At 41.6% G+C, this 25,125-nt stretch overlaps 1 protein-coding gene across 9 annotated transcripts in view; it reads right to left on the bottom strand.

Moving 5' to 3' along the window:
• adgrl2a (adhesion G protein-coupled receptor L2a) overlaps positions 1-18,405 on the bottom strand; it is a 96,957-nt gene extending 78,552 nt beyond the window's left edge. For 4 of the 9 annotated variants that reach the window (XM_034673812.1, XM_034673796.1, XM_034673803.1 and 1 more), the window contains exon 1: positions 17,419-18,166. The gene's annotated coding sequence lies outside the window, so the exon portion shown is untranslated. Of the gene's footprint in view, positions 1-17,418 lie in introns of all 9 variants that reach the window. The other 5 variants (XM_034673772.1, XM_034673754.1, XM_034673747.1 and 2 more) reach the window with 4 other exon arrangements.
• Positions 18,406-25,125: the final 6,720 nt, after the last annotated feature.

Below are 25,125 nucleotides of genomic sequence, written 5' to 3' on the forward strand. Positions count from 1 at the left end.
GGTTAAAACCAAGCATTTCAGTACACTGGAGTCTCTAAGGCTGATGCAGATGCTTGTGTTTACATATGTAAGCAGACTATTATAAGTCCCAGCCTGAGATAACACTGTTGAGTCAATATGATTATTCTTGCTCTCCTGTCATCATTGCTTAGTGTTAAAATAGAGGCTCCGCACTCAACAGACCTCCTGTGTCAGAATGTGGAGACAAAGACAGAACGCCTTTAAACACTTTTGCCTCCGAGGCAGCCGAGACCCCCCACCATGTGAAAAAAATACACGATGTAGATCACCAGTACACAGGGATGAGCGTTGTGAAAATCAATGAGAAATGTGCTATACTTTCATACATTTTGTATCATGCTGTGAGTGTTTAACATGCTGAGGCACCAAAGGCGCAGGGAGACTGGAGGAAGACCGCCGCTCTCCTCATTAAACGTGCCGAGGTCTCCCCTCTCAGCTGGGGGTGTCTTCTCTCGCCCGTCTTCAAACCCTCGGTGATCATACCTTGACTTTTTTCTTTAATAGCCCTCAACTTGGATGTGATCTAGAGAGTAGGTGTAAGCCTCTGCAACAGAGCATTGTTGTGTCGGGGTGTGGAGTTTGAGTGAGACAGACAGGTGATGGAGAGCATCGTGATCAACATGGCTGCTTCTACTGCAGGAGACGCACGATCGAGGCAATTTTCTGTGATTGTTAAGCACAGATTGCTAACATGTCAACAGGCGTCACACTGTTTTGGCTAAATATGAAGCCATTGCAGACAGATGTTTAAGTACTCTGAGAAATGGGGAAGCCACAGGGGCGTGGGCCCAGAGGCTTCAAGCATATGTGTGCTTGATTTATCCGCAATACAACAGAACGCTTTATAATCGACAACTGGGTGACGAAATTGTGAATTGCAGGAGCTCAGTGTCCTTAAGGGGGGAAAAAAGTAAAAGGCTTGGTAACTTGGAAGGAGGGGGTTATTAGACAGGAGGGGAGGAGGGATGATTGAAAAGGACAGTTTGAAATTTGAATGCAGCGGGGGTCTGAAAACAAGAGGCAGATGTGAAAGAAGAAGACAAAGCTCCTGGTTGTCCCTCTCTGGCTGTTAGAGGGCCACAGGAGAATAGAAAAAGAGTTGGGGCATTCTGGGAGAATGTAAGGGGGGTGCGAGAATAAAGGGAGTGTGTGGGGGAGGGGGGGTCGAGTTACAATAAAAGATTGACAGCTTGCAAGTCTTGCTTGACCCTTGAATTAGCCCCTCTGCTTTCAACAAACCCCAAGAAAGAGTGGGGATGTTAATTGTCATGGAACATCACAGGGATGCAAAGGAAGGGAAATATGGGGCCGGAGATCCACTGAAATGTAAATCAGAGCCAAAGGACCACCACATGTTGAATGATGGGGGGACACATTTGGTTTCTATTGGGTTTTCCCAACAGCATCCTCATACATGAATTCATACATACTATAAGACTCCTCTTATCTCGGTTTCTCTTCCCTTCTTTGAGGGAAAGAAAGTGAAATACCTGGGGACACGTGGCTCAGTCACAGAACACTCAGCATCAGCTGTGGAGGAAATCCATTCCCCAAAGAGATTGTGTTCCTGCTTTGACACTGCTGAAGATGTACAATTTGCAAGCGTGAATCAGAAAACTCACACTCCAGAGGGGATGGGAGGGATTGGGGCTGGCGATCGGATGAGTCTGGAGCCCCCACTGAGTGGGATATGGGGCAGGGAGGAATCAGAGGCTGACCCCGCTGCTGCTGAGGGAATGATTGAGAGCAGAACAGGGGCCAGAGGAGCAAAATGACGCTCAACCGAACTCTGTGTGACTGCTTGTGGCCCAAACGCTGGCCCCGACCCTGACAGGAGCTCAGCCAGGGAAATACCGGGTCAAACACGCACGCCGGAACCGGACAGCTCAGATACTTTAGGACAGGACTGAGGGAGTTGGTGATGTGGGAGAAAAAGAGGGGGAGGAAGAGGGGAACAAAGCAAAGCAAGAGGGTTTTTCTGGTTCAGGGGGTTTTCTGTGAAAGCTGTTATATAACATTTTATCAGAACATTACTACCCAAATATAAAGCCTGAGATATATCCAACCTAGTTTTGCTGGAGACGTATGATTGTGACATCTATTTTTTTCACTTCCCCATACTGTATTGCAAAGTCACTTATCATTTGCAGGTATTATCTAACCCATTTCATCATCTGAGAGTACATAAATAAATTGTTTTTGAATCTGTGGATCAAAACGTTTGGATTAAATAAATCATCACCCGGCTCTTATGCGAGTCACATTTCCGGAATAGAGAAACAGTGGCATGCAAGAGAGCGAGCCGAAGCGTGTGACATAAGTGTGGTGCTTGACATGCTCATTGCTCTTAGTGTTTGCACCATTGATCATTTTTATGAGCCACTCAATTAATCGATTAGAGTACTCCCCACTGGTCAGGACATATGGCTACTAAATAAAGGAATCATGAGCCAGACTCTGGCACACTCCGTCTCATAAATGCATTCATAAGGCAAAAATGTAAGCATTGTCGTAAGCGTGTCCTAAAGTGGTGAAAATGTATTTTGGGTGTGGTTTTAAATATGAGAACAGCATGTGTAAGTCCCCTAATTTTAAAGCATCTTTTCATGATGTGTTTATTTATGAGTCTCACGTGTTATTTTTCCACCTGTATCCTCAGGCGCTCAGTGCTACCTTGCCCTCTGTCTGAATATATATGAAATCCATGGCCTCATAATCACTTTAGCAATGCAACCGAAATCCTATTAGCGCTGAAAGATACCTACACCTGTCTGTCCACGCGGATTATAGCCACATGATTTGCCACGGTAACAAAGTTTTAATACAGGTTCCATACATTTTGAGTTGTAATTTTGATGTTTAACTGGGAAGTGAAGTGGATTATCTCAAATGAAATTTCAAAATGTCATTTCCACTTGCTGATAGCACAAAACTATTCCTTTCAGGTCCGTTGAGATAAGAATGATTCAGCCTGGGCTGTTAAACGGTGTCTTTGCCAAATGTTCCTCCGCTTAGGAATTAATAGGCTGACATTAATACAGCAAGATAAATAGGAAGGTCAGGAATGGGAGACCTGCCATTATATGGGCATCTCATGGTGATAGTACCTGCCAATCAAGCCCAATAAGTCCTTGACACAGCATGATTCACCTTGGAATACACAGAGTAAATGCAATATGTAGTGCGTGTGTGTGTATATATATATATACTCTCCTGTCAAGAAATGCAATCCAATTAGTACGTGCACATAAATACTTTGCAGGGTTAGTGCTTGGAGAGCCCATTAGGACACCATAAAGAGAACATTTGTTATGTGATGCAGTTTGTCATGGCTAAATTAGTCAAAACAAATAAGGGATTACAGAAACGAAGCTCAGCAGTTGGCCAAAGAAAATCTTACAAACTCATCTTCTCAATTTCCATGCAATGATAAAAACACTGCAATGTTGCTAAACAAGGTCATGCGACATGACCAACTCAGCATTCACAGCAAATCACAACTATTGTGCCAGAGTCATTCATGTTGATCGCATGCTACAAGCTGAATTATGTTGAGCAAACAAGGAGTTTGAGGTCAGAGATTTGCTCACGGGGGTCACATTGAGTGAAAAACTGTTATTGAGTTCAGCAGCTTGTGTAACTTCATTATTTTCCATGTTGTTTTTCATCCAACACAACATGTTTGTTTACAAGGGGGGAAAAAGGGCATTTTTTGGATGCATGAGGCTTGGTTTTTAGTCTATGATAATAACGTGCTGTATTTACTCGGATATGCACCAGTAAGCAGCTTTGGTGACCCTTCTCCCTCCCCCTCTTTAAAATGAGCCATTGAATGGTTAAAAACCCAGCTTCATCCCTCTATTAAGAACCTCGGCATCAATAATGCACTGTGATCGTGAGGCGTTATTAAACAGGATGATTAATTTTTAAGGCAGTGGGCAGCAACACAAAATATGGAGAAGGTAATGGAGAAGATGACTTGCCAGAGACAGGTTTAAAATGGAAATTAATCACTAATTCTCGCTTGGTATTATTCAATACGGACATATAAAACAAAAGGGGAAAGTGGGGAAGTATATTTTGTACTGAAATGAGGCGTTCTAACTCTAAGTTGAATAAAGCATGTGTCATTAAGTAAATCCTTGGCTTATATTGAATGTGAAGTCCTACCTGTGAGTCACAGCCCATTCTGCACTTCCTACATCTGAATTGTCTTAAAGCCACAAAATCCGTCTTTTCTTTGTTTGCTTTTTAGAGCTGCATCTTCTCCTCGGTGACTGGTATATTTAACAATGGCTTAAAGATAGCTTTTACCTGGATTCACCCCATTATTGCATTTTTCTCTCTGTACACATTTGTCAAGGAAGCATAAAGAAAGACGCTGTGTCTTTGAGTATTTCTAAAGTGGCACATGAAATCCTAAAAATGCACAAGCTTAGAAAGCAGGGATTGTTTCTCTGCTACAGTGGGTGGATATTTTGATTTTCCAAGGGTGCTAATTCTCCCAGATTAGAGGCATTGTGCATAACGTGGTCAGCTTCGGCTCGGTGTCTAATTGAGGCTTTTAACCTTTCAGTGGCTCAGAGGAAGGACAAACACAGCCAAAATACGGGACGCGGCACAAGCTCAGACAGCACGAAAATAGTAAACAGCACAAAGACTGTACCCTTACAGGAGAAGCAGTGCTAAACAAATTACTCCAGCAGAGGAGCGGATCTGCTGTAGCCTCCTTTAACCTTACTTCAATCCCTGTGCTGACATTTCTACTTTCAACTTTTAAGATGGCATGAATGCCTTCGTCAGACAGAGGAAGCAGCGTGTGTCAACCTTAAACAAGGTATAGCTCTGCGTCTCGTCAGGAAGCTCAGACAAAAGACGTGGGTGGGTGTAGTCTTTCCTGAATGCAATCACTTGTCAGCCCTAAATCTTTCCTCAGTGCTGCCCTGACAGGTAATAGTGCTTGTTAAACCTGATGAAGGTATATTGGAGTTATCTTTTTTTTCTACTCAAAGACACAGAAAATGTCTAAAAGGCGTTTAGCTGCTGCTCAGAAATGAATCTTTTACACGCACTGCTGCACAAACAAAAAAATTGCCTAAAAAATAAATAAAAAGCCCAGCATCTAACATTTATACACAGCAACATGACAAGCTGGAGTAATTGAAGTTGCTTTGAATTTTCAGGCGGCATCATTAGATTTCCCTCGTGCAGTTTCAGTGTCATTTCTCCCTGCCCTCTGCCCACTTTCAGCGGTGAAAGAGAGAGGACAGTTTTGGGGCTGAGCCTTGATTAGCATAACATCAGCACTGTGTGGGGGATTGTGATGCAAACAAGCTGAGATTGGCTCATTTCAAACCCCCTCTTTTAATAAGTGAGGTGCTGTAGGAGCTCATTCCTGCCTGCTTACTGTCCAATGGATCAGATTCTTCAGGTCTTAAAAGAAGGGGAGTCAGTTTCTTAACGTTCCAAAGTTTCAACCTCAATTTAGATTGGGCGATGACAAGAAGCGACGGTTGTCCATACCACAGGAGGAAGATAATCGTGAAGAAATATTGTGTTTGTTATGGTGAAAATGGCTCCTCTCAGGGAAAAATGCCCACTTCCAACTGACCATGATTCAGCCTTGAAATGATTAAAAAAATTATGTAAATGGGCCTGTGGCTTATGTTATCGTTCCCTGCCACCCACAGCAGGACAGCAGATACAGCAATCACTGCTTCTGCACCTTGTGTATGTTTAATATGTGTTTGTTCTTTCGTGATAACAAAAAGGAGGGAGGATATAAACAGGGTTTGCTTCTTTTTTTTTCCTCCTGGACCAAAGTCAGGGAATCTAAAGACACAAGAAGAGAGAGAAAGAAAGAGGGAGAAAGAGAAAGAGGAGACTGTCAAGCAGACTGCGATAAAACATGCACCGGGAAATTATCTCCCTGTCATATGGCCCTCCTGTTTTGAATACCAAAGGGATTTAAATTCCCAAACAAACTCTGAAAAGGTGGACCAGTTCCGTGCGCCGACAAACGATTGTGGATTGCAGCACGGGTCGCACCTTTGAACCGCCGTGCAGGAGGTAGCATGAAGCACAGATTTTAATCTGTGTATCTCTGCATAGGTAATCCACTGAAGTGTAATTGCTACAGCTCTAAGTTATACAAAATAATGACAGGAGGATGAGACTCACTATGAATATGAAGTGAGTGTGATAACACAGTCTCATGTCAGGAGAGGAGGTTATGCTTGGGCGAGGGCTCGTGTTGAGGAGGAAAACTGTAGTGCGAACGACAACAAGCAAATCTGCGTGCTGGTTTCTTAACACGGGGGAGCGATCACAGCCCCACAATGCACTGTGAACATGAAATATTGTGTTTTACGCACCAAAATAGCAAGTAGGTTAAATTATGGAGTACGTTTAATCTGTTTTTTAGCCTTATTTAGAGAGTCACTGTTTGTATATTCCTTGAAGTGATCTAAGACAACATTAATGAGCGATATGAGAACAACACTTTGGTCAACTGAGGTTGTTTTTAAATGTGCTTTATAAATAAAGCTTGACTTGACTTGACAAGACATACTTAATAATACATTTCCATTTGAAGAATTAATACTTGCTGTCATCGCTTGAAAACATGAAATAGCAGCGGCAAGCTAAGTAACATAAGAATGGATTTAGGTTCAAATTACACACAGTTTGGACTTCCAGTGACACAATGTTCTAAAACGCACGTACGGGGTGTTAGCTCCTTTAAAATGTGGCTGTGGTTCGCTGTTTATCGACTTAAAGAAGGTTTATTTTGACTACACGGGTAATTTTTACATGGATGGAGAAAATGAGCTTGTTCAGATACACAAGCAACACGGGAAAACTACAAGAAACACCGCTAAAAGAGACTGATACAAAACAAATTACCCATAGTTTTCTTATTTCATTATCAGTCTGGGAAGGGGTAATCCGTTTACAGAAAAGCCGAACAACGTGAAACAACTATCAGGGTCTACAACACCCAACTTGATTTAATAATGAAAGCGTGAAAACTGAAAAGAGAAACCCTATGAGCATTGATTTGATATTCACTCCACAAAAAGACTAAAAAGTGACTTCATGAAGGAGAGAGCGTGAGTCATAGCAACGCTGGGTTAAAGCAGTGTTACTGTAACTTCAAAGACGAAACTTTGGCGCTCTGACAAACTTTCATTCCCGTCCTGTGAATATTTCCATCTCTGGCATTATGCACCAAAATATCCAGAGCATCAATTAGCACTTTTGTTTCAGGGCGATCAATGCATGCTCCAGTTGTAAGAATCGTGTTAGGAGAGCTTCATTACACATTTCTGCCTTGGTGCAAAATGTTTAACTTCTGTTGAAGTTGAAATACTAAGTATGCGGCTGAGAGAGTCTTGTGGCAGTGACTCCGGAATATTTTTGCACTGTCTCCTGGTAATATCTGCACGTCTCTGCCTATGCTACACTGCTTCCATTATGCACCGCAGCTCATGAGCCTTTTCAGGTGAGAGAATAAAAGATCCTCTTTTTTGGCCCTTGCAGTAAAGTGAGTAGGCGTTGCAGTGTCTGCAACGTTCAACCTCCCTCGCTGATTGTCAGACTCTGCCCTGGTTTCTGGTTGCTATACTTTAACACCACCGTTTATGGAGTAAATGTTCCCTGGTTCATTATCATACAACATTATACCTCACCTCTACACTAGATTGATGCTACTGTGCAAAACAGACAACTTTTGCATCCTTAAGGCGGATCTCGGCCTCTTGACTTCAGCCCCTCGCCTACCCGCGGGCCTGCTGGACCTATTTCTGATGGTAATGGCTGCAGGAGCCACATCCTGTCGGCTCACTCCACACTCACTAGTAATCAGCTCGAGTTGATGAATGACGGAAGTGCCACTGGCTCCACTGCAATGACAAAAATTCACCCGTTTCTGCCCCCCTATTTCACTGTCCTCTTTACACTTCCCTTTTTTTCCCCTTTTCCATCAACTACTAAAGAATGGCACTCATCACACTGGTTCAGCTGCTGATGCTGAGGCTAAAAATGAAACATGTGTTGCCGGGTACAGATGCTTGAGTATTCGTGCAGCTCAGAGCCTTTTTTTGTCTGGTCATCATTTCTACTCACTTTGATTTTATCACCGGATGACTCAAAGAAAAAAAAAAACACAAGTTAGACTCAACGCTCCGGCTGTTATGTCTTTTCTTTTTTTTCTTTGAACAAAAACAAAGGTTTATTGTGGATCAAGATAAAAAAAGTGTACTTGCTTCATTTTTCTGTTTGCTTTAAAGCAACGTAAAGCAGGTTCCTCCCCAGGTTATATCAGGTTTTATCGACTGTTTTTATGTAGCTGCAGTCAGCTGCGTAAAACAGTCTGTTAAACTTAAAACCTGAGGTTTTTTATATTAGAGAAATTACAATTACACCTTCACGGTCCACGTGAAAACTTTGTCTTCTGGAGGGCGTAATCACATACATAGCTTGAGATATTATAAGAAACATTTAGATGGAATATAAAAGATGTGATGCATAATATCTTTGTCCAAAGAAAACCATGTATCTAACATGGTAATTGTTTTTTTATTGTCTTATAAATGTATTACTAAAAAAAAAAAACCTGTGTAGTTGAAAAACGCATTGTCAAAAAGTTAAAAACAAAGCAGTATAAAATAAGTTTAAACTCTCCAAGCTATGTGTTCTTACAGGAGTGCCACGCGATAACGTCTTTTCGCTTTAAGAAATGTTTTCATCACATAAAGTTGATTCAGTCAGCGTTTCACGACTAACAACAACAACCGATAATTGAAGTGTGCTTGAAACGACTATTTGAGTAATGCCTCTTTAAGATGTATATGCTCCTCGTGTACTGTATTTTCTGTCTTGATTTGAAGCCATCCATACTGAAGCCCTTCAACTGTTAAGTCTGTGCCATATACAGCTCACTCACATCCATGTATCTCACTTTGATCGATAGCATACCAGGTGTGAAGCGGAGGGTGCAGTTCTCACACTCGTCTTAATTACTAAAACCAGTTTGCAAGGGCCTGGATAGCTGAATTAGACAAACAGGGCGGTCTAATGGATAAAGCAGTCAGGGTATGTGTGATTTATAGCAGGATTCACACCAGCAGAGCCGCCTCACACCTCATTTAAAAGCAGGCATGATTAATTATTAGGGCAGCCTGTATATGTGTTTTTCCTGTGCTAATGCCAAAAAGATCAAATCAGAGATGTCAGTGTTAAGAATTCCAATTTTCATAAGAAATACATTATTAATTCCACTTCTCCGTCCCCCGCCCCCCCCCCCCAAATACACACACACACATATACACACATACATACATTCACGCTGTGGCTGAAGTTATGAGCAGTATTTAAGATGTTCATTACCTAACCCCCCGGCAGTGGAGGAGGAGGAGAAGTTGGATGGAGCATGCAGCAGTGGTTGCCAGGCCTGGCACAGCTGTACAAGCAAAGCTGTAAAGAGACGTCACCGGCCTCTGTCGCTCAATCTTCCCCTGTGTTAATCCCACACTATCTGCATTCACGTCAGGCCCGCTCCTCATGTCCGTCGATTGCTTTCACACTCTTAAGTTCAATTTGGCAGGAGAGTGGACATGTTGCATCACTTCTCCTGGCTGAAAAAAATCCCCTCGGCATTGTTCCCTCCTCGAATAATCTTTTTTTCTGAGACAGCATGATGAGCCAATCCCAGTCATTTTCTGCACAATATTTCTTGTTCTCTCTTTCAGGTGGTCACTAAACCGAGTGATGTATGCAAAAACGGAGGTTTGGAATTAAATGCTAAATCTGAGCTGTGTGACTTTTAGCAGCAGTGCAGCAAATATGAGTACATATGAGATTTGAAAGCCTTTAATGCTACTGAATCTCTTCTTAGCTGATCAGATCATCTTCTAAATGGCCTCAATACACAAGCAGGGCCGTGTGTGTACACAAGAGTCAGCTCCATTCATCTCTATTCATCATTTACTGTATTAGAGAGAGACTACATGCCGTCATAGCAAACCCCACACTGTTACTGTAGCTGGACAAATGCACTCCGGTCAGGTTTTACGAAATCCCCACTATGTTTCACAGGCAGGAGTTTTATACCCAAGCTCCTAAGCAAACAAATCCAGGCCCTCAGGGCAGAATTTTTATTTTAACATCTCTTTTGGAGACTGACATTTTGTCCTCTGTTTTCAAATGTTTTCCCGAGAAGCATCTCTCCGGTTGACCCAGGCAGAGCCCGTCGCCTCTGGCTTGTCATGGTGAGAAGAGTGATGCGGTTCTGTGGGCAGCAGAGAGGGAGGCTCTGTACTGAGACAGCAGCAGGTGCAGCTGTGACAGTTGCCGTGTTGTTGCTAGCCCCGCACTGTAGCCGAGATGAGGTTCACAGATGTAGCCACTCAGTGCGCTGGTTTATTGGCTGCCTGAAACAATGCATCTCTGTCAAGAACAACTCCTCCTAAGGCCATTTCAGTCGAAGAGTGCTCTGTATGAAACAAGGCGGAGGAAAACCTCGTTCTGACACACAAGGTCAACTCTGCTCCACAGCAACACAATCAAAGCTCCCCGTGCTCTGCCAAAAAACAAAACACATTCCAACCTGAAGCAATCACACTGAAATGTGGGTAGTTTGAGCCATATTTTCATGTCAAGCGGTTTGTCCATCGAAAGCATTGGAACAAACATCAAATATGTAAATTGTAGATACTTTTAATGTGAACTTTCCAATGTTCAAGCCCAGGTTTCTGTGTCAGCTATTGCTACAAGCATTGTCACTGTTTGTCACACAGATCTGATTAATTATTACCAAGCCTCTGCCGTGTGCATGCTTCTGAAGTACCACCCAAGGTTGCACTTTACCCCCAGGTGCATCTTGCGAGACACGCATTACAATCATACAACACTCTCACTAAACTGCGCCTACAGTAAATTAATGGCATCCATTTTGCCATCGCTTTTTTTATATATATAACTTTTTAGAAGAAAGCAAACCTGATTCCTTTCTTCAATTCCGCCCCTCGAAGTAGCCGACCAAGTCCAATCCCAGGTAGTGTTTTGTTGAATCTCAGAGTAGTGGAGATCTGAGATAATATGACTATTGTTTTCCTGTAAAGCACCCAGTCTCTGCTTGTTCAATTACTGGAAGGAGCCTCAACGAGGGCGGTTAAATCATTTGCAGAGACATTATCTACGCGGAGAGAGAAAGACAGAGAAAGAGAGAGGGAGGAGGGGGAGGAAGGGAGGGAGGGATGGATGGATGAAGGGAGGAGAGCAGACACAGGGGCCAAACTTTTAGTCTGTAGAGGAAACAGAAACTATTTTTTTTTTGGACCACACATGGAGGGTAGTGTGAGGATAAAAGCAGCAGGATTCATGATTCACTGCAGGAAATTAATAGACTAATATGGTTCTCTCTGTTTCGTCGCCAAAAACCACACAATAAGATAAAATTGTTTTCATTACAGGTGATGATGGATATCTATGCAGATTATGAAAATGTACAAAATTTATGAGCGGGCGACCACCAACTCCATTCTTCCTCACACATACGTCTCCTCCAAACAAAAGCAAGTCACAGGCGTTCATCTGTCAGCGTGAGCAATCATTAAGAGATAATTTGATTGTTTTTTCAACCTCGCCTGTGTTTGATGTCTCTGGCATGGTAGCAATTGAGCAGACAATTATTTTGTTGATTAGCTTAGTTTTTAGCAACTTCCCATGCCTGTGATATTCCTCTGAAACTCCCAGACCAGACGCTCAACTCCATCTGACTTGGCAACTGCATTACAAGAACAAAGCTTTCACACTTCCCAACTAAATACTGTAAAATAAATTGTCTTTCATCAGAGCCTCAGACTCTCCAAACCAAGCAGATATGGTCGGAAATATGCGGGCGATGCATAAACTTGAAAAAAAAAAAAAGAGCAGAAACATTTGATGGAATATGTATCTGGCAGGATTTCAACTGCAAACAAGTCAGCACCCAGTGTTTGAGTGAATTTACTTGCATAGCGCGATTTTTTTTTTCAGTCTGACTTGACTGTTTGCTGCATTTGATCATCCACAAAATCAACTTTTCTTTGAAAACTCTACCCAAGCACACTGACTTCAATTTAGGTGGGCTGCCACTGTTAAATTAAAGCACTCTGAGTAAATCATATGCACACAGATAAAAAAAAAGAACGAGTTACATAGTTTTTCTGAATCCAATCACACTCTTAGTTCCACTTCCTCCCATAGGAAGCCATGCTATTGGTGTTTTTTTTTTATAGCTTTAGTATGATGTTGCAACGTCCCACTGATGCTATCTCACGCTGCTGTAAAAATTTTGCAGTCAGTAATCTGGCAGAGTAAAAATGTTAAACTCAACACCAAAGATATTCAGATCAGTTGATAGACGCGCTTCGACTACATCTAAAGCATAAAAAATACAACTCGTCCATTTTAACAAAAGTAAATGATGTTCTCATTTGAAACACTTCTGAGCAGATTTGCACTTTTCTGGAGTAATTTGCGTCTAAATACACTGAAGAACGCCCACAGCCTGACATAACTTTTAAAAGATTACAGAGAAGGAATGTATTCACAGGGAGTTGAACTTACACTTGCAGTAAGTTAGTATAGTCAAGGACAGCAGCAGCAGCCTATATGGGGGGGGATATATTGCTCTGCTGTGTTTGCCCTCACCATCCCTAAATAACAGCCCTGTCTTGTTGGAAAAGGGGCTTTTAAGCGTGGATGTGCTCTGCTCTCCTATAATCCAGCCGAGACATTACTTCTTCCCCTGGCAGACGTCCGCAGATCCCCCCTCTCTCCCAGCCAGGCCCTGCTCTCGGCTGCTATGGCAGAGCCGCAATAACTGCTGTTTACTCAGAGCCTCGCCTCCCAGGTTCTCTTCAGTCTCTCTCTCTCTCTCTCTCTCACACACACACACACACACACACACACACACACTCAAATTGAATATTTTCCCAAATAGTGTTGCAGCTGTGCACCGATAAGGACGAGAACTGTTCACAGAGCACAGAGAATGGGACAGGGTCAACGCGTGTGTGTGTGAGTGAAGGAGTGTGTGTGTGTGTGTGTGTGTGTGAGAGAGAGCGAGAGACAGAGAAAGAGAGAGGGTGTGTGTGTGTGTGTGTGTGTGTGTGTGTGTGTGAGGGGTCTAAACTGTAATCTTCTTTAAATTAGAAAAAAAATCAAATCAAAAAAATCAAAAAGTGAATGATCATTATGTTTAAAATGGAAATGTGAAAATATATGATTACAAACATGTCATAAAGGTTCTTGTTCTCTTAAATATTATTCAAGCATTAAAGAGTAATAATATGGAACATGGTGGCTTTAATTTTACTCTGAACAACATTTGTTTGAAGATAAGAGTTGGACTGTTTTTGCACAAGTTTTTCACATTTATTATTGTATTTGCTTTGGGAGTGCCCTAAACACACACTGCTCATAGCACACAGCACATCTTATCTGAAACACACTCTGTGTTTGCAACACCGTGTAAAAGCTACAATCAGAAACCAGGCCAATACATTACAACCGATCGTTTCATGACCAGGGGATAGTTTTTATGACCCAGTTTTGCACTTTGCTCTTCCTTTTTCTTCCAAACACCTTTCATGGAAGCACAAACTGACAAAGAGATGCCAGATAAGCTCAAGGAGGCTGCCGTTTAACCGGAGAGCTATGGAGAAGCCATCGGCTAACATCCGTGTTGTTCCTCGTCACTAGAGTCTGAATTGACCCTCACTATCCACCGCCTATGTCCTTGCTGCGTAATGCTCTGCTAGGAAATTATTTAGGCAAGCAGAAAGTTTCACCTGCCATTTCAGGGGCACCAAATCCCCCGCTGCACCAGAGGCCTTTGGCAAGTGGAAACAAATGTTTCACAAAATGGCAGGGTGGGGAGCACGCTGGCGCACAGCATTTTACTGATTGCCAATCGTAAAATAAAATAAGTCATGAAAGGGGAGGTTTTTGGCCCTCCAAAGGCCTGCACGTTACATCGAATTTGCCCTGGCTTTCTTTTACAGCCTTGTTCCTTCCCTTTAATGGGCGGCAGTTATCCGCACAGTATGGCTCCATGTAGGTGGTTTAGCAACAGAAAAGATTGCATCTGCAAACACAAACCCACAATTTACACGCCAAATAACTACGGGCATGTAAATCCAAATGCTTTAGTTCTCTTCTGATGCATTAACAACCACCATCATTTGCTCGATTTTGCAATGGCACAACCAACACATCCTTTGTACGATGTTCAACTTAAATTGGTTGCTTGTTCCTCACAGACTGTTTGGCAACAAAGACTGATGCACAGTAAAAAAAGAGCTTGAATGTTCACAGCAAATAAAAGAACTACCTCCTCATAGTGTAACGCTAGCACACACAATCCATTCAGCCACAATGCAACCTTTAAATCAATCATATGGACTCGCCAATCGCTGCTCAGACAAAGACAACAGGCTCATCTCCACGTTCAAGAGGGAGAGAGTGCGACACAAAAACAAAGTGAGGAAATGTTGCCACTGGTCAGCGCTCGCATTGAATTAAATCAATGACAAATTACCTTAATAAAGCTGGAGTGGAAGTGCCTGGCCTGTTGTGAGAATTTAAAAACGTGGAGAGGCTATGAAGCTGCGTTATGATCTGTTTAATGCACCAGTCAGACAAAACCTCAGCTGCTGTTTCTAGAGAGGGGGCGGGGGGGTGTGCACGGCAGCAAAAAAATGAAGCAACAGTCCGTAATGTCACAAATTTTGATGTGTTCACACCCACTCGCACTGATCACACTCACTCAGACGTAAGAGTATCGGGTGCTCAGAGAGTGTGATATAAAAGAGTTGAGAATAGAGTGATATGTAGCATGCTGTCTGCCCCCCAAACCCATACAGAAGTGTGCTGGGGCTGTATCGATCTGAACGCAACGAGCAAAGAGGGGCAATCTGGAGCTCTGGTGGATCAAGAGCAGCTGCAGTTATTTGAAACAGGGCGCACTTCCTCTGAAACAAGAATATAGACTGAGAAACGGCACTCGTAGAAACTAGAATCAGGAGTATAATGCTCATGAAGGCAGCCTGAGGTGAAAATAACAGTTTTATTCTCTTATCAAGTAGTTATAATCATTTCCAGAAAGTGAAGATACACCAGGCGATCTCAGATTGATTATATAATTAAAAATTGTTGTACTCTGGGAACTAAAATTTTCAAAAAAGTTGTGCTTTCAGGCTCTTTCGACCAAAATTGGCTGTGCTGTCTGTTGATAGTATATCCCTTCAATATGTATGCATCATTTATAGTGTTTGCGTTTATTTTGATGAAGTCAATAAAAACTTAAATAACAAAAATAAATAAACAGTTGTGCTTTGGTATGCGTGTTCCAGAGTTCTTATTTTGATGTTCTTGTCTTACTTGAATTAGTTTTATCCTCAACATTACACTACTCTAAGAGTCATTGTGTAATTAACTTATTGTGTGGAAGCTTTGACATAATCGCACAAACAAATACAAGTGAGATTACGTTTCACACAACATGTCATACGGACCTACTTACAAGAAAGAGAAGAGATACACAAGTCTTTCAGTTTTACCGGCTCACACACACTCACACACTCACACTCGAGCCTCCAAGGCTCAGCCAAAGCCAGTGGCAGAAAATACGACTCTTTCCATTGTGGAAGGGCTCTGGACACTTTGATATGCTAATATGTTCCTTCCAAACAGCTGGAATTTGCAGTTGCATTAATTCAAACATTTTTTGTATGCAAAAACACATGGAGAAAAAAAATGGGGTCTTCCAATTGAGAGGGGTTGGACTGAGAGGTGTAGCTCCTGGAGCGAGATAAAGCATGGAGTGAGCTTATTTCTTACACATTCCTGAAAACTCCACACTTGTTCACAAATAGACCGCCTTTGAATTTAGCTGGATGCCACTTTGTTATGGTAGGGCGAAGGAGATAAAGCCATTCATCCTGCATACATTTGGTTTATTCTTTTGTTGTCTATCATCTCATGTACATATAGCCATGGAGGAAGAATAGACTGTGCCTATTTAATATGGTTTGTTATATTAGATCATATGAGTGGATATTGGATTTGGAAAAAAAAAAAAAAAAGCCCTCAACACTTGTGACATTGAGAGTCTATATTTCCAGTAGACAGCTGAGATGAATGCGTTCCAGACCAAACACAGAAATGAGACACATTCATGTTCTCTAATCCAGGCAGGAATTTGTAGCTCCCTGCCTCTCTTTAAAAATCAGACGCACCAGCTACAAAAACGCAAAAAGCTGAGGGCATGTGGAGGCTGGAGCTAAATTTATCCCAATCCACTGATCGATCAGTGGAGATAACTGCTGTGCTCCAGGCTGCCGTGCATCACCGGCTGGCTGGCTGGCTGGCTAGCCGCTGTGTGTGTTTCTCGGGCCGGTAGATAAGCACACACAGCACCGCGTGTGTGTGCCTCTGCTGCCTACTTTAACACATGGTTGACAAGATGCTTTTTGAATCGGTAGGCCTAAATAATAAATGTGCAGTAAGAGGATCTAATTTTACTGCCACTCTGCGCCGACATGGCTTTGAGTTAAGTCCTGCAGCCAAATCCGTCCTCTTTTATACTGTTTTTATATTTATCCCTTGCTTTGATTGATTTCCATGACTTTCCCTGCGTTTGTAGCCCATTGCATCATCATAAACTCTGCCTCTCTTTGGCCAATAGTAATTATTTCATGTGTAGGCACGACTAGACTGTTTTCTTTTTTCACCTTTCCCTTTTTTTGGACAAATTCAGTCCCCAATAATAATGGATTAGCCTCTGAATGCGCTCAAGAATCACACCGACATCTCTACTGAGGTCACAGCTCCCATAAATCCCTATTCAACAAGACCGTCAGTGGATTTAAAGAAGGAAAAAAAACCTGGTGACCAGCACCACCAACCAAACTACATCTCTGAGGGCATACACTCCAATTAAATGGTGCTTTACATGTTCTGGTTCATGTAAATACACTCCCTCCCCCCTCCCTCCACTTTTTAATAGTTTCCATTCAGGCAAACTCTACAGCCGAACAAATCAATCACACCTGGTTATGTTTTGATTGACCATTTTTTAATTATCAACAAACAGTACCCGCTCGGACAATTGAACACACAAGAGAGCGACTTGTTCAGCTTTAGAGACGCACTAAATGTTGACCTTTCTTACTTTATAAAGTAGTGTGCTTACAATGGAAGTCTTAGTCTGGGTTTTTTTTTCAATGAGCTTCACTACATTCAGTGATCTGAAAAAGTTACTCCACTCTCCATCAACTTGTCAAAATACTGCTCAGCCTCTGATTTATTAAGTGAGACCATGCACGGTGTAAAATAAACACTTCTTACCTTTCTCAAAGCAGCGAAGCCAAACAGGCTCAAACGAAGTCAATAGGGATGTGAAATGCTAAAAAAAAATAATAATAAAAATGTCAGATTGTGGGAATTCGACAGTCCTCTGCAGGGAAAAGTCTGCAGGTCTGAGGCATGCTCCCCTTCTCTGGGACAGACGCACTAGTGAGGCTGGCTACCAGGCGGCAGGTCCCCCTCTTAGCCCGTACATCCCGCTCCAGCATCGGACACCACACACTTCCATGGCCGGCAAGGTGTTGCTCTGCTCAGCCCTGACTCTCACTCCCGGTGTAGCTGCAGCACGATCGGCGGTGGCAACAACACACGACGAAAAAGAGGAGAGAAGAGGAGAGAAGAGGATCAGCACGGGGACCCAGAACCCGCTGAGTGACACACACACAGAGGGACAGACTGAGTGTGGTGCTTTCAGTGTCTTCTAAAAAAAAAAGTCAGGGAGAATTCAGTGCGCTCTCCGCGGAGGGAATCTCTCCTGGCTCCTGTGAGTGAATGAGACAGTGAAGAGGACTTTAGTTGGGGGCAAGTTTCAGCGGCTCGCGCGTGGTGAAGATCCCGCTCACAGTTGTTGTTGAGACAGTTGGAGGAAGCGGCGCGAGCGGGGCTTCCAGTGCAGAGGAGAGGAGCGCAGGCTGCCGTCTGCACGAGCTGTCTGAGTTGAGAGAGGGGTGGGCTCCAGGAAAACCCGACATGGAATCCTCATCATAAACTGACTCGGAGTCTGTAGACTAATCTAACTTATTATCATTCCCGGAAGTAACAGCAGTTTTTTTTTTTTGTTTTTTTTTTTCACTTCTTAGAGAAATTTCAACTACGTCACACACAGAAATTAGGTTATCGATATTACTCCCTTATCCCCCCATGTTTTTTTTTTTCTAGCTCAGACTCAGTCTTCCTTTTGGGCATGAGAGGCCCATGCTCTGTCACAGTAGGCAGTCCAGCCTATTCAACCAATGAAAGAGGACTTATTCTACTGTAATACTAGCAAGCATCAAAAGGAACATGGAAGCACAGACACTTTTTCTACTCCTCTTGCAATCCAACTGGCCTCACAGGATAACAGTGTGGCCCAGGCAACAGTGGTCAAGCTGCTGCAGCTGAGCCAAGTGTGTCTGTGTGTGTGCGGGTGTGTGTAGAGCCAAAAAAAAGGAGAATCTTTCTTCAATTGTGTGTTTTTTTTCTTTTTTCCTCTTGCACTTTTCTTCTACATGATTCATGATACCATTTGGCAGTCCAGGGAATTTTCATAGGTTACAGTGGCTTTGACCTCTGCGCTCCTTATGTGAGCGGCATGCAATGTTGGTGTTCCACAGTTTGTATTCACTGTATAATGCAGGTGGTTACTGTTAATCCTGAGCAACATTTCTAAGACATGTTCCCTTTGAGATATAGCCGAGTTGTAAGATATGATTTCAGCTTGTATTATTAAGTCCTCATGAAATAATTTTTGTTGTTGTTTTTGTTGAATACAAGTTTGAAAATCTAATTGTCAGTGCAGCTGCTGTTTCTCATATCCTCATTATCTGCCTTATCTTTAAAATCAGAATATCTGATAATAAATAAAACATGCTGGTCACAACTTTTTCATGTTTATTCCTGCATTCGGTGAAGACTTGGAGCATGTTATGATCCGGTCGAGGAATTCTGTCCAGAAACATTATCAGGCAGGACGTGGGTACACACCTGGCTTCAATAAAAACTGTCTTTCACCCACAGAGGGGAAATGTGAAGTTGAGTCATGCTTGCCAGGTGAAGGTGAACGCAGCAGAGGGGCAGACTTATGTTTTCATAAGCATAATTTTACATAATAATACAGCCCTCTTTTTTTTTCTTCTTTATTTTGCAAGGGACAAAGAAGAGAAAACAGATGTAATAAAAGGTCACCTAGTGGCAGGCGTCCATATCTGGAGAAATGTTTATTTATAAGCCCAGACTAAAAACACGTGTGGTGTCTCTATGGCTGCAGTGTTGAGCAGCTTCAACTGCCATTTTGAAGGGATTCATTTGAATCTGCTTCCTCAGATTGTCAACAGAGGGCATTAGACTTATATTGCGATACTTGTGAATGAACATAATTTATTGAACTGTAAAAAAATCCCAATTAGATAGAATGCAAAAAGGTGAGGGCAGAGATTTCAGTTTGCATCATGCAGTAACTAATTTTATTTAGCTTATTATAGACTGCCTTGTGTGTGTGTGTGTGTGTGTGTGTGTGTGTGTGTGTGTGTGCGCGCGCGCGCGTGTGTGTGTGTGTGTGTGTGTGTGTGTGTGTGTGTGTGTAACGAGTAGCAGCAGTTGCATATAAACTATTCATGTGCAGTGCTCATGATATAGCAATGATATAATATGTCAGAAATGCACAGAACTGCTCAACCTCACACACTGAATGGTTCAAGATAAATGCTCTCTCTTTCAAAAATAAACATTCAGAAAACCCTTTAAAATATTTTATAGTAGCATATATACATATAGAAAAACAGAAAATTCAAGTGTATTTCTGTTGGGTGGTAGAGATGTAACTGCACCGTTTTCTTGTTTTCATTTCAGTTGAAAATGTCGGCAGATGCTTTGGACAGACCTCAGTCATCCATGGTGAGAGCAAACATGTCCTCCCCTATTTCCCATGTGGCTCCAAGCCTGCCTCTTAACCTTCAATTGTTAACCCAACAATGCTTATTGGTTCCTTCCCAAAATATTTGCACATGATTGACATTTCAGGCACACATGACCAGTCACAGGACCGCTGCTGCCGACCCCAACAAATCAGGCTCCTTTTGCTACTGATGGACAAAGATTTGGCCAGGTTACATGCTTCAGAGCACAATTAGCAAAGCCATGTTCAAACTCGATCACTCAATCATTTGTTCATCAAGTGATTCTGACCCTCTTTGTTTTCTCCTTTTATTCAAGGAGATGCTTGACACAGACATACATCGACATAATTTAACAGCATTAGTCACTTGTGTTATTAACGCAGCTTTAAAGAAATCAAATTGCCTCAAAGTGCTTCTGTACTTTTTTACTAAATTGCACTATGCATAGTGCAGATAAACAGCTATATTTTGTATTTTCTCCCTCTCATATCTCTCCAGGCAAAAGTTCAAAGTGTAGCTTTAAATATGTGAACTGCAAACTGTGTACATTCCTGTCCCCTTCTCGGTTTTCATGAAATCCAGCAGCTTGATCTGTTCCCAAACCGAGTAAGAACTCCTCCACATCGCAACTGCACCGACTCTCCGTGTTCTCTCATCAATTTTGTCAAGCTGGCTTTAGTGGTCTCCGTGGATATCAAGCTCTCCGAGTAGACTCATAATCAAAGAAGGCCTCTCCACACAGCGGAGACTTGGTTAATATTTATGTAGCCATGGGCGACTATGCAGCTTGGAGTTTTGACCTCACTTGTGCAGCACCTCGAAGAGCGGCCGTGATTTCTGCACTGTTTGGAATAGGCAGAGCGTATTTAGGCAAATAACAGCTCTTGTGTTGGCTTATTTGAATACACAGGCCGCATTGTGTTTATATGAATTTTTACATTCAAAAACTTAAGAAGCCTCTCTGTAAATTGTGTATGATGGTATTGAACTTAAACATGTGGGGCATGATGGAATAAATAGTAAAATTCAAAGCTTTCTCCTGATATTTGGCTCTTACCCCAGCTTGTATATTTTGAATTTACATATAAGGAATGGCTTGATACCTCCTTTATTCAAGCTTAATTTATAGAGATTTTATTTTGACATGAATAAGTCAGAGGTCATATAATCAATTATTTACAAATGATATCTTATGATGGCAAATTTAGTTACCAATACCAGACTATTATCAAAAAATGTAAAAACCACCATTGCATGGTGAATTAGTATCCAAAAAAATTACAGTGCAGCCGGATACAGACTTTTTAGGCATCTGGTTTGCTGTTGTTAATTAAAAATACATTAATTACCATATGTTTATAAAGGCCTGTTTCCTGAGTTTCTTTTTCACCTGCTGTCTACCTGTAAATCTTTTGAGCGCTCATACGTTGTGTTAAATACAAAACCACAGGGGTATTTACACTAGTACCCACCTGACCCAAAAAAATCAATAATGGATGCAAGAGTAAGACTGTCTGTGTCTCCCTCTTTCTTTCCATTAAACAGACCAAAGAAAGGCAGTCCAGACAATCAGCTTCTGTCTGACCGTGAACCAACATGTGTATTCTGCAAGCTGGCACACCAAGTAAAATATGATCAAATCAAGTCCCAATGAGTGATCTCATCATTCCGCTCACATTTCAGTTATTTAATCACTCTGTCTTTTCAAAAATGCTCCTACGGTCTCCCCCCACCTCACCAACCTCCTCCTTCCCCCACCCACCCACCCTTCCCCCCTCCCTTAAAGGGCCCAAGACTTATAATTGACCTAGCAGACAGGAAGCAATTAAAAAGAAGTCAAACACATGAGGGGCTTTGAGATCAAATTAGAAAAAAGCAAAGGTCCAGTGTGGGCATGTTGGGCTCTGGCTTGCACAACTGTCAAATAAGTTGAGTGTTAAAAGACCGCACTACATAAACAAATCATTTAAAGCAAACTGAGTCATGGTGTAAAGATTAAAAAAAATATCTGCCCTCTTGAAACTATGATCAAACCTCCTCTGAGATGCACTTTCTTCAGCAAAACAGTCGTTTACCCTCCCTGAGGTTTGATGTATGAGACACATGTTGGTTTAAACAAGAAGGGGGGAGCATCAGATATAGGTGAAGAATCTCTATTCAAATGTTTTCTATGGAAACTTGGCCGAGTGGAAACAGATGTGTTTCACTTGTGACCTATAAAAAAATGATATATAGTCACCAGTAATATGGTTCAGCAGAGGCCAACCATTCCAATTTGCTTCACTTTGCCATGTCGGGCTCTGCGTTGTGTAAATGTGGACACATTTTTCAAACAAAAGATGTGGCAGTCTCACTGTAAACCAAGTGAACGCTCAATGTACTTCCAAAATGACTGGGTTGAAAGAAAGATCAATTTTTTCATGATTGCAACCCTTTTGAAAGCCCAGGTTTGATCACAATTATAATTCATCACGTTGATGTATTATAATTCGTAAACAGAGAACATCTGTGCTTTTTTTACCTTAAAAAATTTCAAGGAACTGAAAAAAAGCCTTTAAGAGGTGGAATAAAAATATCTCATACTAGGGTAAGGAACGTTCAATCTGTAGTGCTAGACGAGAAAAATTGAATGGTAGTCTCATACTACCCAACCAGAGCTTTACATCAACTTCCATTATGCCTAGCCTGTGTTTGAACATATATTTTGTGACATTTAATTTGTATATATTTTTGAGATTTTATTTTTACCGAAAACAACATTTTACTTTAACTGTCAGTTTTATATAAATAGGCATGTTAATAATTTTTTATAATTCAAAAAAAGTCAATCAATTTTTTTTCTGAATCAAAACAACATACTTGTACTCAAATGAAAGGCTGGTCGATTAATGAAGAAACAGGTACTGTCACACCCTTTATTTACGCTCTAGCAATAAGTTACACATCCTGCCATATGGCTCCCAAATGTCTCCCAACACCCAAGCATGAAGATAGATGGGGATGGATGGGCAGTGAGAGCCAGCACCTGGGGTTATCAAGCGGGCTGCTCCCTCCTCCCTCCGTTAAGTTAGGCCCACAACACCTCCGCAAAGCTAAACAATTAGCTCCGGTGTCCCAAAACCAACCGCATCCACACACCAACATAAAAGAGAAAAGAGAAACAGCTGAAAGAAACATATTTAGAGACATGTCAGAGAGTGGACACGTAAGGGCAAGGAGCCTGTTTGGGCTAAAGCTCCCCCCTGCTGGGTTAGACTGTGCCCATCTACCTCCCCCTAAGAGAGGAGAGAGAGAAAAATTAAACAGATTAGATTTTAGATGTAATCCCAGTAATTTAAAAAAGCCAAAAGTCATTGGCTACTTTTTATAATCTTTACTGGTTGCCCTACCCTGCCCCCAACCCAGTCTCTGATCTTATTGATCATTACCAACATTTTAGTTCTCCATGGAGCTCGCCAGATATTTTTTTTCCAAAACTCCCCCCTTTCCTTTATTTACATAGGTAGAAATATTTCATAATGACACATGGTGACTGATCATATTCATTGCAATTTTCTCACATATTTAACCTCCAACAGGGTTGCATTTAGAAATGACTTCCAGACAGGTCTATGCATTGACACCATTGAAACACAACCTTTCTTCATTTCCTGAAAGGGCAAGAAAGTGAAGAGGCACAGCTGGAAAAGAGGAGTAGGTCAGTGCAAAGAAGACAGTGCTTCAAAATGTGTCATTACCTGGACAGACAATAATAGAAATCAACTTTATTAGTGAAGTGTGCAGGGGATAATCTGTCTGCGTTAATACCCTCTAGCATGAGAGGCAAACGCCTTCAATTGTTCTCTCTAATGAAGATGAATACTACACCGCAAAGACAGAGAAAATACGTGACCTCACCAGTCCCTTCAGAGGTCAATAATCTTTCAGAATAATTGCCTGAAATTTTAATTGAAGCAAAATCTTACTTAAGTATTCATCATTGTGGACGGACATTCCTCTCTTCAATTTTGCATTCCGATTAATTCCACTAATTTAAAAGTAACCTGCTTTGTGCAAGTATAAAGGAACACAATTATAAGTTTTAAATACATATAGCTTATTTCCATAAAACATTACTGTTTTAAATACAGAGGCTGCTCACCAAGGCATTAAAATGGACAAATCGTGTCAGCTATTGGCGTTAAATGCTCAAAAACTTATTACCAAGTCAACAACAATCTTTGAAGGTTTTTCAATTTGTCAAAACGTCCACACAAACAACTTGTTCTTGAGGGTTGATTACTTTTTAAGAGGCGTGTTTCCTGCCACACACCTCAGAAAGCGCAGGCTTCTTGCAAATGTGCAAGGTCATATGTTAATACACTGAGAGCACATTCTTTAATACTCATCCGTTAATAGGTCTGCAATTGCACTCATCCAAATCATTTGACACAACTGTTTATTAAGCCAAATTAGTCCGAATGAAATCTTTCCAAGCCAATCAAATAGTTTGCTTGATTGGTGGTGTGTTCTTCCTGGCACACGGAAGAACACATGAATCCAATAGAGGGGGAGGGGAGGGGGTGAGGAAAAGGAAGGGCAACTCCAATTTCTGAGGACAATGAACTAAATTGTTCTGTCCCAATTTCTCAAGAGATACTTTGTAATCACGGCTAATTATTGTTCGTGGTAAAGCAGTGAGGGAACAATAGTCGTCTTTTTTAGACTTTTCACGAGACTTTGAAATAAAAAGATACTTTGAAGATTAAGAAAAGTTGCATTACTGAACACCTGAGGTTGTCGACAAGTTCAGCACTGCAGGGGAAGTATTTATAAAGGTTGTGCAATAAAAACATCTGAGTGTAGATGAGCTTTACTGACCAAATTTACTAGTTTGAAAATACTAACTCATGATTCAGGAATTAGAAGGTTTAAACTGTATGTCAAAATCATGATTACTAATCCATTAGTGACTCCCTCAAGTATGTGCAGGATTTTTAGCTGTGAATGTCGTACTCTAACATTCATGACCTTGCAGCGGTTATTTAAAAGTTAAGGGATGTTATAAAATGTTTTAGTTAAAGGAAGGGGAAAAAAAATGTTGATTAAAAAAATG

The sequence above is a fragment of the Notolabrus celidotus genome, chromosome 2 (assembly GCF_009762535.1).
Source record: "Notolabrus celidotus isolate fNotCel1 chromosome 2, fNotCel1.pri, whole genome shotgun sequence".
Taxonomy (NCBI): domain Eukaryota; kingdom Metazoa; phylum Chordata; class Actinopteri; order Labriformes; family Labridae; genus Notolabrus; species Notolabrus celidotus.